This window comes from Danio rerio, chromosome 15 (genome assembly GCF_052040795.2).
Source record: "Danio rerio strain M-AB ecotype USA chromosome 15, GRCz13ab, whole genome shotgun sequence".
Classification (NCBI taxonomy): Eukaryota; Metazoa; Chordata; class Actinopteri; order Cypriniformes; family Danionidae; genus Danio; species Danio rerio.
In genome coordinates this window covers 14,920,415-14,935,850 of record NC_141035.1, presented here as the reverse complement: position 1 = coordinate 14,935,850, position 15,436 = coordinate 14,920,415, and the positions used below count along the sequence as shown (strand labels likewise).

At 35.9% G+C, this 15,436-nt stretch overlaps 1 long non-coding RNA gene across 2 annotated transcripts in view; it reads right to left on the bottom strand.

The window, feature by feature from the left end:
- Positions 1-4,368: 4,368 nt before the first annotated feature.
- Positions 4,369-15,436, bottom strand: part of LOC147833611 (uncharacterized) — a 49,357-nt gene continuing 38,289 nt past the window's right edge. Inside the window, exon 3 of one of the 2 annotated variants that reach the window (XR_015509122.1) lies at positions 4,369-5,516. This is a non-coding gene — a long non-coding RNA (uncharacterized LOC147833611). The remainder of the gene's footprint in view (positions 5,517-15,436) is intronic. The other variant, XR_015509121.1, reaches the window with a different exon arrangement.

Below are 15,436 nucleotides of genomic sequence, written 5' to 3'. Positions count from 1 at the left end.
CTTTTTTCAAATAAAAGACTTTCAAAATAAAAGATAGTTCAGACTCAGATAATAAATAAAACAGAAATAATTAATGATTTCTTGTGCGGCCCGGTACCAATTGATCCACGGACTGGTACCAATCCACAGCCTGGTGGTTGAGGACCACTGGTTTAACGGATTAATTGAATCATTAATCAGTAAAAATGCACTCCTTTGGTTAACGGTAAAACGGGTATTATGAGCATCCTTAGTTACAATTTTTGTACATTCCATGATAGTAAAATCAAATATGCCAGAAAAAAAATTAAAATCAAAGTCATGAGAAATCTGGAAAGCAACTGTTACACAGACTAGTTAATAACCATTTCTCCTGCATTACCATCATTCATTCATCAAGCTCAATCCCAAATTTAGTTGATTATTTCATCAAGTCATTTAAATCTTCAGCCAAAAAAAAAAAAAAAAACACTTCTCCAGATGGCCAGGCTTCACCAGCGCTCTCTCAAATTCACCAGCCCCGATGAGCTGTATCAATATTAATTCATTCCGCTTCTTGACCTTGCCAGGGGCTCATTACTGGACAAGCGGGGTCAGCCTGCATTTGGCAAGTCAGGTCACGAAGTGTTCGGTTTCTAATGAACTGGATACAGCTCAAGCCATTCTCTGCCATACCACCTCATTATCACTCTGCCAATGGCATTAACAGAAGTGCCTGTCACATACAGAGCTGCATTCTTCTGCTTGAAATAGCATAAATGTGGCTTTAAATACAATGCGATGAACTGTTCGCTCAAGCTGCGCTGGACCGAGTTGGATCAAATACAGGCCAAACTATTGGAATACTACTGAAATATACACAGATGAGTGACATAGTCTTACTGGCATGACCTAAATACAGCTTAATCTAAATAGGCTGCCACTGTATTATTGGACGCTTTTCAGATTTTGATGGAAGTGTAGTCAAAGAAGTAACAGCAATCTCGTCCCGGAAATGAGGGTGCCATATGAGGAGCTATTTCAGGAGCTGAGGTTAGAAGCGCTTGCTGTTTTGTGTTGCTCAATTTAGGATGCGCTCTCATCTGCAATCTCAGGGCAAATCCATGATCAGACTTTGAGGCTTTGAGCTGGTTCTATTCACAAGAGGATCATAATTCCGAATTTGAAGCTTTGGAAAGAGTCAAATTCAGCTATTGTTATTACCTTTTGTCTTTTTAGCCTATTTACCATTTTTATTAATAAGAACATGTGTTTTCATCTTTTCAAGTTAAGAACTGCTTGGTGAAGACGGATGTAAATTAAAGCTGTAGCAAAGTAATCAATTCAGCACCAATTCTAAGATTTTCAAAATGACTATTCACTTTTGAATCGATTCCGAGTGAAGATTTAACAGCAGATAGTGCTCTAGGCTAGCTTTTTAAACATACCTAAATGCTCATGAGGAAGAGCACTTGTGCGTTTGGCGAAATGGTGCAAGTTGGCATTTATGCTACAACTAAAAACTATTGTAATTGAGTTACACTTTTCTTAACCTTATTAATGTATATTTTAAACAGCCCCTATTATTGGTTTTGTATAACACAGTGTAACACAGCACTAAATGAATGAAAACATCCAGCGGTTAAATCTGAAAGTGCATCATGTTTAAAACAATTAATTCTTTAACGAAATAGTCGACTCAGAGTTGAATAAATGAATTGTTTTGGGTTCGGATCTTCTGATGCTTAAACGCATCAATGTCAATACGGTACATCACCAAATATGTAGTACCGGATCCAGTAAATAGTGGACACTAGAGTAGCGTGGGTGATCACGGGACTGATCATGACAAGAAAATGATGATCATTGACGCATTCTGCTGCAGGGAACAAGGGGTTAAAGTTAATTTCCATAACAAAAGGCACAATATAGCCTAGTGCTGTGTTTGTTCCAGTAATTTTGCTGATTTTTGATACAATAACCTACGGTGCAGCACTGAATTCATCTGCCATTTGCTATTAAAGGAAGGAGCAGCAGAGATTATTATGTATGGGACTTTGTCAGTAACTGTAACATCAACTGTAACAGTTTTTATGGACCAGTTTCTTCTTCCTCCGGATCATAACAAAATATTGCAAAATATGTGATTGTGCGTTATAACTTGTAATCTCTTGATGCGGCTTGTAACCACTTATCCAATATAGACCAGTGCTTGTACTGTATCTCTTAGGTTAAATATTTCTGCGAATCATCACATAACGAGTCAAAAACCACGATGAAAACGGGATGCGTGCTTTTTCCTTTACTGATTTAAATGCATTTCTAAACTTGTGATCCTCTGCCAATCCCTTTCAAAATAGTTTCAATTTTTTTTTTACCACTGTGTAGACTAATTCTGAATGTGTGTTGTTGTTATTCCTTGGGGTTGTGGTTAAGTGTAGAGGAACATGCTGGTGTTTATCTGCATTCCTGCATTGGGCTCTCACATACTCTATGCTACTTCATCACCAATCACAAAAGACTGGGTCATCAGACCAACCACAGCAGATGAATCACTGAACAAATCACATGGGCGTCGTTGGGATAATTAGATGAAAATAAAGGCATATTATACAATAATGAAATTGTGTTTTGACCTTGCATGCATACCAGCCTGTTGTTGGAGACCCAAAATATGACATTTTTTATAATGCAACATATGCTATAATAATGCTCTTTAAATTCAAGAGGTATTTGTAAGGAATTTAACGCAAGCAGAGAATGGCTTTTTTTTAATGGTTTAGAGAAGTTGTCCCCTACCTCCGGGCTGTAGACAGGTGTTGGTATATGGATCAATTGGTACCAGGCCGCAAAAGAAATGATCAATTTTCCATTTTATGTAATATCCAAGTCTGAAAGATCTTTTATTTAAAAAAAAATTCTTTTGAAAATGACCATATTCTCTTGATTACATCTCGGTCACTTGAGTGCCAAAATGTAACTCACAAGCTAGCAAAATGAGTAAGAAACAGACATCTTTGGAAAGTTTTTTTTTTGCGAATAGGAAAAGGTCCAGTGAAGGTCCCACAGACTGCCAAGAACTGGATACGCAAACCATTTGTCAAGAAGTCAGGTAAATCCAGAATGTCTGTGTGTGCAAGAAGAAGATCAACTTCTGAAGATCACAAATAATGGCTGCCATTCACATTCTCATGTCTTTTCCGCGTGCAAGTTTGTTAATTCCAATGGAAGTGCAAAGCTGGTGCGCACATATTGGGGGTGATGTGCTCACACTTTTCAGGCACACCAGTTGAGACTGTTTCTTAATATGCATTTTTTAGCTATGTTGCATCCTTGTATTCTCGTGTAACGGCAGCATCAACCATCAAAGTTCAGTTCAAAAGCTCAAGACCGCAAGAATGGAGGATGTGTAAAAATTCCCGGATGTGTTTTTATGTTGAAGATGCAGACTTGAGCGCAAAACTTGCTCGAGAAGTCCCAGAAGTTATTGCGGCTGATTCTGAAAAAGGAGGTGGGAATTGCAACGTTTTATACCCTTTAATAAAGTTCAGAGATATAACATATTAATATCAAGAGTTTCCCTTACTGAGACAGTTAAAGTAGACATTCACAATGAACACAAAGGGTGTTTATTTGCGGAAATTCATATTAAAATCGGTGTTATTTGTATTGTGCAAAGTAAGGCTTTTATGCATGTTATACAAGTTGAAAAGGGAAAAATCAATATATCATAGTACGAATGCTATAATGTTTACATTTTCCGTAAAAAGAATAAATAAATAAAAATGTGTGAAGGTCATGTGACCATAAGGAAATACGCAGCATCTCATTTCTCAGAGGATGCGTTCTCTGTTCTAACGGTTTCCTAAGTTCATACTTCTGAGGTGACCTGGCAAGGCCAGTCTTCACGAGAATGTAAGTTCATTCTCTGTGTTCTTGGAATTAAGAAACAACAGAAAACATCTTTAGAATACCGTGAGAGCACCGCGAGTCACGTTACAAGAACTGACTGATCAGCTTCATACTTTGTATGGAATGTTCACATTTCTGTAGACTATTCATCTCAAACACTTCAGTGCTTTTAAAGCTTCTTCATACATAAAACTTGTATCAGAGTTGCAGCATTGTTTTGTCAGCTTTTCATCCTCTGAGAAAATAACTGATGGTCGCCTAGCAATCTACATAAACCAGTACCCCCTGGGCCATGGTAAAATTGCCAAGCGTTGACTGGTCAGCGGTGATAAAAAAGGTTGGGGACCACTGGTCTACAATGCCATCTGCTGTTAAAAACTAAGCTCAGAAATTATTCAAGAGAGAATAGCAAAACAAAAATTTCTCAAATGACTTTTAGAGCCACAGCTCGAATGCAGGCCTAAATGCATTCTCTCTTCTTTTTTTTTTTTTTTTTTTGAATTTCATTTTATGTTTCCAATGTTGCAACATGTTGGCAACAACAAAATAACATTTTCTGTACTGAAAAAGTCACATTTACTTAAATTTCCAAAAATTTGCATGAACTTCGAAAAATGAGATTTAGAATTAACATGGTAAAGCAGACACAATCATCACTGATCATATCTACCAAATTGCCTTTGGGGCTAATAAAAGAAACTGAAATGATTGTTTTATCTCCATCATGAAATGTAACCGCACAATAAACTGCCCTTTCTGACCAATCAAAGTAGAGTGGACTCTGAGAAAGGCAAGGATTAGGGCTGGGCAATATGGCAAAAATGCAATCTCAATAACTATTTTCCATATTGAATGATAACGATATATTTTTAAAAAACAAGTTGTTTTTTACACCAACAATGACTGAAGTCACAAAATTAGAGGGTCCATTAAATGGCATAACATTTTCGGCTGATAATTTTTCATTTGGTACATTTGGTAGATTTCCATTGTTGCATATTTCTGCTGTGTGATTGACTCTTGGATCAATATAGAGTAAAAAAAAATTCAGAGCTTATTATTGTTATTGACATAAATTTTATTGTGATTCGAAAAAATATTGTTTATCGGCCCAGCCCTAGCAAGGATTATAAAAGCTATATTCTTAAATGAACCATTTCAGGCACAATGAAACAAGTAGTGCTGGCTCTTATGGGAGATTTCCAAAACAATATTGGGAATGGTTTTCTAAAAAAAAAATAATAATAAATGATGGTGGGCAGATGATGACGACATCATTTTCAGGTGAAACATGAAAGGTGAAAATAATGCATGGTAACCTTTTGTACTTTATTTCTAGAACCTTAAAAAAAGAGCTTGTTCATTAGCCCAAGCAAGCCGGTAATGAGCATCACAGACTGAAATCGAGCAGATCACTTTCTAAAGGTCATTCATGCCCTAAAATGCTGGGCTGGATGTGAACATGTTATGCTTCAAATCTCTTCTCTCTCCCTCTCTCTCTCTCCCTTCCTCCCACTTTACAGCACTGTAGTCTCCAGTGGATGTCAGATGTCTTTCAAAAAGCCAATTTCTGACACAAGGCCAGCATGCCGCAGGAAGAAGCTTTCAAAGCGATAGGCCCCAGGCACAGTTGGCCTGATTCAGCCCTGCAAACAGAGGCAGACAGAGAGAAGAGATGAGAGCTAATCCTCCAATTAATGATTGCTTTGTTTTTTGGTTTTTTTTTAAAAAAAGAGACCTCACATGACTCATGTTTCCCCAAATGAAGACTGTATTAGTCAAACCAATCGGTAAGAGTTAGAAGAATTTGAGTTTTGTTCAATTTTTTGGACTGTGACGTAGGAATGGGGGAAAAAAAAATCACAATTGGATATACTGACTTTTTTTCTCTCTCTTCAACTGAAAATTAGAGCAGACCTAATACTCTTGAGAACAAGACCCCAGTAGTCTCATATTTGTCTTCTGACTTTCAGAAAAGACCAAAAACGTCACACTCTCCATTTTTTTCCAAGACTATGATTTCTCTTAGCTTCACTTGGCAGCTTTTTGTACTGCACAAATGAAATGTTAAGGTTGTTTAGAAGAAATTCCAAAGCTAAACAGACAACAGATAAATGAAAACTCAAGATGATCATAACATCCTTAAAGACTGATTATGGCAGTATTCAGGGTTCATACACATTTGTATTACTAAAATTCCATGACTTTTCCATGATTTTTCCAAGACTTTAAAGTAGTCTTGAAATGTCTACATATTCATGGTAAAAGAAAAACAATGCATATTCAAATGTATTACATGGTAAAACACACAACAATCTTTTTAGTTTTCATTTATATAAGTATATTGATCGCAAGTGCTCAGTTTGTGATCACATCTCTGTTTAGTTCTGTTGATATGTCATTTCAAACATTTGTCGCTTGAAACAGATATGATTGCTATTAGTATGACTACTATGGCGAGGGCTTAAACGGAGCAGCGCTCATAATACGGAGCGGAAAAAATAAAAAAGACAACTGGGAAACATAACCTCCTTTGTATTTTTGTAAAAAACACAGTTTAGATCTGTTTAGGGTAAGAGGTGTGTGAGTTAACACAACCAAATTAACCTTTAGCGCCCCTCACAGAGCTAATCCACACTAGCATTTCTTCTCTAAGTGTTGAAAAGGGAAAAAAATTCCACCACCCTGTCCAAACTTTAAGGTTACTGGGTGTCAGATTTTTACAATCCATATGCACAACGCTTTGGCTTGTTCTTTTCACTCCAAAGCTTGACAGAGCCCCTGCGCTTAGTGGTTGCTAAACCACGAATGGTGGGTGGCAGTAAATGCAAGAGTGTATGCAAGAGTGGGTTTTCCCAGTGTTGTGTTGTGGCTGGAAGGACATCCGCTGCGTAAAACATGTACTGGATAAGTTGGCGGTTCATTTTGCTGTGGCAATCACTGATTAATAAAGAGACTAAGGCCATACTCACACTGGGTACAGTTGCCTTGAACCGGGCCAAAGCACTCTTGTCCCCCCTCCCGTCTTCCCCGATGGCCCGCACTCACACCATAATCGGGCCTCGGCACACTTACGTCATCGATGCTGTGCTGTTCAGTGAGAAGCACTGCCACTCGCTCTCACTCAGCAGCACAGTGGAGATTTCTCTAGTTATATTGTTTCAGTCGTTTGTTATGCAGTGACATGCAATCAAATATTTCGCCAAACAGTCCTTAGGGATGTGGTGACACGCAGTCAGATATTTCACCGAACAGATCCACCACTTTTGCCGCTCATAATCATAAAGCCCTCGTGCTGCAGGAATGAGGAGGTTTGCTAAAGGTGCACAGCTGTCATGCAGTAAGGGGTTTGCGTCTTTAATAAACTATGGCAGTTTGCATTCACTGAACAGTAAGAATGATTAATAAATCCATATGAAACAATCCCTTAAAAGTCACGTCTCGCTTTCAGTTTCGGGCTTTGGCACGTTTTGCACTCACACACAAGCGTACCGCGCCAAAGCCCAAGTGAACCGCGCTCAGGCACACCTCTTCCAACCGGGCCAGGGCTGGCCAAGTGAACCTTGCTTGAGCCCGATTCAGCGCACTCACACTTCTCAAACGATCCGAGAAACGGGCCTGGGCACGGTACGGATGGCATAGTGTGAGTAGGCCCTTACTTACAGTGAGAGAGGGAATTTAGAGAGTATGGCCTGGATGCATCATCTGTCTACAGTTTGAGCTTTTGCATAATTGAAAAGCCCCACATTTACATATCGCGAATGAAGTGCACACACTACATCTGAGGTTGACCAGTGGTTTTCTCAACCACTCAGACATGCACCCCCTGACAAAACAAAGACTTTGTGGATCCACTGTGTGGTGGTAAAGATATCATTAACTCTGCAGGATTCATACAAAAAAATCCCTTCCATAAGGGACGACAGGCACCACTCAAAACATGCTCTATTGTTAGAGATGAGTCAGTTAGAGAATATTGCTTTATTTTCAGATTGTGCTTGGCTGCATTGATGCGCTTGGACAATAGACGCATTTTTCATTGAAAATGAATGAATTGTGGTGCCGTGTGTGGAGTCCAGGAAGTGAAGCGTAGACAATCAAAGACATGGGAATACACAGGCGCTATACAAAGACAAGCACACTCATACACTGGAACATAAGCTTTGTTCCGAAGCCTAGTCAGCTGCATTCTGCCTTCACAGACAGCTACCTGAAATGGAATTTCATTAGTGACCAGTTTAGATCCTTGTATGCTGTGGATTCATTGGAGTGCTGTGAGTGCACTATTCTGTGCTTCAGAATCACTGTATTTACATTTCTGTCATGTTTTGTCTAGTGCCAACAGCCAAATTGTCAGGTAGCATGTTGTTGGGACAAGGTGTTACAATGTAACCTGCTGACCTAATGTTTACGTTCGTAATATTTATATTATTTGCTCATTAATAACCAATTCACGTGAAACGCTGAATTTGCATCACATTTCAGAGTGTGCTACTGCATTTTGGTCATGAACGCATGCTTTGAAGACTCCTTTGAATATATATTTGTAAGTAAGCGAGTTAATGAGTGAAATGCACTGTTTTCCATGAAGGAAACCTGGGATGCTGAAATATAATTGCCTCAACTGGAAGTAAGTGGGTTAAAAACAAAACAAAGAAACCCTTAGTTTATAGATTGCAAAATTTTGCGTTTTTTTGTTTTGCGTTGTTTTTAAAAGCATGCTGGTAAAACACGTACATGGTTATGAATGTATTAAAACATGTGCTTGTTTATTGTAAAAATTCGTAATAATGACAAAAAAAAAAAATTTATAAAATAAAATTGTGAATCTCCTTTCTTCCGGGTCTAACTATCTGCTGTTGTGGCTGGTGTATTCTGGGAAATATTCTTACCCCTTGGTTTCGAGTGTGGTCCTGAAAAATCTTCGTTCGAAGGGCTATTAACCCTGTCCCCCTAGCCCTACACCTTCAAGTAAAAGAGAATTAGACACCCCTACCCTTTCAAGAGAATGTGTAAAACGAGGGGTAAGGGGAAGGGCCAAGGGGTAAAATTGGGATTGGGCCTTACATACAGGTACGGCAACTTTAATATTCAGATGGCTGACACTGCTTCCTTATCAATAACCAAATATATGGTTTAAATCAGGAACATATAATCAATCAATAAACAAAACATGTTAGTGAGGCTACATTCAAGGTACATTACTTAAAATAATGTAGACCATTACTGATTACAGATTACAGGGTGAATAAAATGCATTTAGTATCTACACATTTTTAGTAACATTCTGACTGCTTTTGGATTACATTGCATTTACAATGTTTTAAACCTAATAAACCTGTTATTGATATAAAAAAGCTAAATAAAATTCAAAATTATAATTTCTTGCTTCATCTTTTTTTATTTCAAGCTTATGAACTGATATAAAGCACACAAAAAAGAGAGAAAAAGAAAAAAAATAACTAAAAACAAAGAAAAACAATCTGACCACTGACTTAAGTGTAAATATACAGATGTGTGGTTAAACAGATGACATTTGAAATTCCTTATTTCAAGTAAAAATTTTATTTACTGTTGAAATCTAAATATCAAAGACATTCACTTTGCTTTTCCAGTCTTCCAGGGTTTTATTATGTTTGTCCAGAATCAATTCCTAAATCAATTCTAGTTATTGAATGTCACTATATATGATAAACAGTGTTTAGAAAATTAAATAACAGCTTTTGTATACAGCTTTATAAATCATATTAATTTTGAGGAGTTTTTTTTTTTTTTTTCTGAGAACATTTAACTTGCATGAAGTCACTAATGAACTGGGATGTTATTATAATTATTATTATTATTATTATTATTATTATTATTATTATTATTATTATTATTATTATTATTATTATATTTACATGTCTAACCTCATATTGAATGCAGGGTATGTAGCAGCTAGGTCTAGGAACATTTGAGAAAGAAAAAATAAATAAATAATTGATGTACACTGTACATGGAATGCATTCTGGAAACATTATGAGCTGTGACAATTTATCAAACTTGAATAAATGTTCCTCTTGTTCAAAAAAATACTTCTTTTCCCAAAATTGCTTTACTCTTGTCAAATTTCAGATAAAAACAGCACTAAAGCTTTCTTTCAGTGACTTTAAAGCATAGCCTTTGTATGCTGCAGTTTTCAAGTGAAGGACTTTAGGCAATTGCCATGGACAATTGCATAAAAAAGCGTGACCATGTCAAAAGCCTCCTCAAAACATCTTTATGCAATTAGATTGTTGTCTGGTCTGACCAGCAAAAAGTGAGTCAAAGATTATTATTTTGTGCATGTCATCTAAGAGATTATCTCCCTCAACAAACCAATTTTCATCCTGGTCAAAATTATTAGCTTTAGGATTTCAGCTTGTAAAACAACGGCTAACTGTAAAAGATTTTAACTGTGGTGTTATGTGTCAAAGAAACCATCTAACATTATTATGAATGCATAAACCTTTTTAAAATCAGCACTTCTTGTTCGTATAACCTCTTCTTGTTGAATCGCTGAATGCTTCCTCAATTGTAAGTCACTTTTGAAATGACTAAATCTAATGTAAAATAGTTTCAAATCAGGCAATAATAATAATAATAATAATATCAGAGAAGCGTGACACATTTTATGATAAAGTAGTATAGCATTCCAGCTTCAATAGAAAATGTCAACAAAATAAATAAAGGGTTCTTTGTTAAACCATTCAGAGGTATTTAAATTGAATTTAAACCACCGAATCTTGCTGGAAAAAAAAAAAAAAAAACAGCATATGCTGGTTAAGTGTAACACTCAACACTGGACAACAGAGTTCCAGAGAATCCACATGCAGTTTATAAGTAGAAATCGTCAGGCAGGTAGCAAACAGGAGCATAAAGGCAATCCAAGATCCAATGTGTAAACAAGGCAAGGATCAAAACACAGAAAGATGAGACAGGATTAATGCTTTGTAATGCTACAGGTTAATAGCAAGTGGCAACATTCATTACAGAGCACATTGACCTAAATGCTAAAATGGCTAACTTTACAGCAGAAAAAAAGGTGTTTACAGCCTGGTTAAAAAAATAAATAGATAAATTTAAAATGTAAAAAATAATATATAGCTAATATGACAACTGTGAGGGTGGTGATTTTTTTTTTTTTGAACTCATCCGTTTCGTTTATAATAAAGGTGCAGTAGGTGATCTGCCAGAATGCTAGTATTGGCATAATTGCTTGGAAATTTTACGACCCTCCCCTGCCATCCAAAGCCACGCATCCTTAAGTCATGAACATGCAAACGCACACTGATTAGATATAACACTAAATCATGTCATAAAGCTCTTTGATGGCATTCACAGGTTAGAAAACTATGGAGACATGCACTATCAAGATGCAGAGTTTGCTGATGATGTCTCTGTTAGCAGTAGATGCGCGCTGCACGTGCGCGCGAGTGACGTATGTGTCTGCTTAGAGGCTGCACAGAAATTCAAATTTAAATTTGTTGACAGACAGTTTCAAATTATTATTAGTTTGAGATATTTGTCACTTCGACAATAATTAAATTGGATGGACATTTAGATAATGTACTTTAATCATTACTATTGGAATGTAAAGAGACTTTTAACCAGCACAACAACAAAAATTCTGAAGACAATCCCCTACTGCACCTTTAAGTTATAACAAGTCTGCATAATAAAGGGCGTGGCCGCTTGAGTGACAGCTATGTCTGGCTGGTTGTAATCACGTCACCTCAGCTGATTCCAGCTGATTAGCTGCTCACCTCTGCATATACATCATATTTTACTTTTGTTTGTTTGTTTTATGTAGCTTTACTGAGTCAACTGCCGTTTGGGATTATTTTCTCCAAGGATTAGGTAATATGGCATGCTGTGTGCACTCATTTATGTTCACAAACCATATAAGTGCCCTCCAGGTGAGTAAAACTCATACATACTTATATGCCATATCTATGAGTGTATTTGTTTTATTTAAGATAATTTGTCATTTATAATGTTCTGATGATGCGTGAACAAAATGGCAATGGTTGGCCACTTCTACTTGTAGCTTAATTTGCGCTCTTCAGAAAACAATGGGTGATGTCACAGATACTACGTCCATATCTTTTATAGTCTATGGTTAAAAGTGAACAAAACTCAGTAAAGAGTGTTTAAAACTGGAAGATATATATAGTCCATGTAAACATTCAGTGATGAACTTCTGCATTTGTGCGTCAGTGTCCAGATGACTTCTGGGAGTTGTAGTTCGGTTCAGCGGAAAATTGTAGTTCTCCAGCGAATGTTAGATTGCTGGTGACCGTGACATAATGTAGGTTTTGACACATGGCTGCTGGTTTAAGCTGGTTCTTGTTGGTCTTGAGCGGATTTAAGCGAGTGCTTTGTTGGTTCTTTGCTGGTCATGTGCTGGTATAAGTCAGTCCTGACCAGCACATGACCAGCAAAAAACCAAAAAGAACCAACCCTTGACCAGCAAGAACCCAGCAGCCATGTGTATATTCTGTTATTTCACTTTTTTTTTTTTTTTTTTAGAAGAGAATTAAGAAAGCTTCTATTTTATAAATTAAAAGTAAATGTTAAAGAATCAAATCTTCAAAAAACTATAAGGCTTTAAAATGATGTCGTAAACTTAAAGATCTGACACTCTTTATTTTAACTGGCTTTGCTGTCTATAATTGAAATGCTGTAAAAGTGGGCATGTCATCATTACCAATTTTCTCATCGACTATTATTGATCAAGACTACATGCAGTTCCCCCAAAAGGTTCAAATATAGATTATTCTTACGTGCACACACACACACACACACACACACACACACACACACACACACACACACACACACACACACACACACACAAACACCCACCCATAAATACACAGACTCAAACCTGAACAAAACAGATGGTATTTTCATTAAGGATGATGCTTATACCACTGTGAAAAGACTGTCCATGTACAAACATTAAACCGAGTAATCTGTTTGTTTGTTGTCAACAATCCCTTAATCCCAACCGTTGTATGAGTGCGAGTGTGAAAGCTGGATACATTAACGGAGGAAAACAGAGCAGCGAGAGTTCAAGAACATCAACAAGGTACCAGATTGTCAGAGATAACTACGGATAAGAAAAAAAAAAAGAACAATAACAGTGAGCAACAGTGGATTGTTTCCCATGTTGGAGATTATCTAATATACAACACACGCCAGGGTTCAAATGGGTTCTAAATAAATTAGTTTTTTTTTTTTTTTTCTTGTTTTAATTTTCCTTTTAATTTTCCATCTGCTTTACTTTGAGCCATTACACATCTGTCTGAAATATTAAATTCTGACTGGTTAGTTGCAACATTTTTATTTTATTCCCAGATAACAACCGATGAATAACACAGAGTCACCTTGTTAATAAACAATACCAAGGGTAGTCTATTTTCCATTCAACCACTTTCATTTATGTCATCTTTGTGCTATTGACTGTTTAGTGCCATCTTGTGACTGAGTTATGTGCAGCCTTGTGAATGCTCCATTCAGATCAATTCTGTGGTTTTCAATACTGTCATCTTTGCTTTTATTTAATGAATAAACACACCAGTATGCCTCAGAACCATGTTTTGTGCCTAATTGTCATGTTTTGTAGCAAGAAGCTTTGTAATAAGCAGGATAAAATACATCACAGATGATTGTTTCAGCAGAATAAAGCTTGTTCCACTTAAATCTGCTAGTCTTATTCTGCATTAACAAGTGTCTCTTTTTTCTGAGTAAGAAATTGAGAATATATATATATATATATATATATATATATATATATATATATATATATATATATATATATATATATATATATATATATATATATATATATATATATATATATAATCAAACAATAACAGTAAATGACTGTGAAAAAAAAAAACATTATTCCAGCAAGTACTCATTTCTTAACTCTTTCATAGACTGTGTCATTTTGTTGTCTAAATATTAATAAACATCAACAATTGTCATTTTGCATTCTAAATGAGAGCAGTAGTTTGCAAAACAAAAAGACATAAGTGATAGTTACGGCAGTTGTTTATCAACAGCTGTTGTATAATAAAGACTTTACTCTGTAAAAACAAATTGGCTGGATGTACATTACCCTGTTTATTGCATATTTACATGACATAGAACTAAGTAAATACACTGAAAATGAAATGATTCAAAGATAATTTCTTAATTATTTTTAATTTTTATGTGGTAAAAAATTTGTAATGTTGTGCTGGATTTAAACAAACAAATTAAGTTAAACATTACTCAATTTAATTTGTTTAAATTAAACACATACATTGTTTGCAACACTTTTGCAGACATCTTTTTTTTCAGTGTAGACATAAAACATTAAATTGAGATGCAATATCTTATTAGTTAATGTAAAAAAAGCTTGCAGGAATAAAAAATATCTTGAACAGTGGCATATGCAGCCTACACTAACCTACTAATAATTATAGTTACAAGATGGTGCCAAATAGTCAAAAACATTGGTGTGACAAATTAGTCTAAATTATTTACAACAGTCAAAATGACCTGTACTACCTGGATAAGCCTGCGATATTAGTTTAATTAGTTGTTATCAGGAAATAACATACCTATGAATGTTTTAATTAAACCTAACAGAATCAAGTATTCCAGAGGGCTGTGCAAATAGGGGATAATCAATTGATTTATGTGTAAAACTATTTCAAATGTACAAAATGATAGAAAAGAACTACCTGAGGTGAAGTGTATTTATCCATTGATTATTTTGCTTAGTCTGTGATCATTTGCCAAGTTACATACAAGTTAAAACTAGTTTTGCTCTTTGCATTGCAATATTCAATCGAACTTATGACAACTTAGATTTTTTAGTCCCCCCTTTGAATAAGCAGTCATAGGTAGAAAGAGAGAGAATGTGTACACAGATAGATTGTGTGTGCGCATGTACTGTAAATAGCTATGGTTCCATCCAAAGATGCTAATTCAATCTATGGACAAAACTGGAATATCGCATAAAAGATGTGTGAATAAAGCATAATTTCCATCCAAAATCGTCACTTTCTGATTAACTGGTGCCAAAAATCAAGAGTAAAAATGGAATTTGCTGCGTTAGGAGAAGCTGCATAAACCTTTGTCCTATTTAATAAATTACTTGCGCCTAAAACCACAAATGCCGACACGCAATAAATGCGTGGTGCATTTGAAGGCATGAGATGCGGATCACAGAAGCTCTTAAAAGTTCTGGAGTTAATTATTAATACAATAACACTAATACTGAATCAGTGAAGGCATTTAAGAAAGACCAAAACAACATTTTAGATGTTTTTCAATATGCTCAGCCTGCTGGTTTGTCCATTCGCACACATTTTTATTATCATATGATCTCTTATAACAAAATCCCATTACTTTAATGTGCACACTGGAATATGTTCAGTAAAAGTGTTTCCATTGTAGTTTATGAGCATCTTATTTAATACAAAGTTTATCCTACTCCGTATTCTACCCATGCATTTTTTATGCTCGTTTTTGAAATTGATGCAGAGCT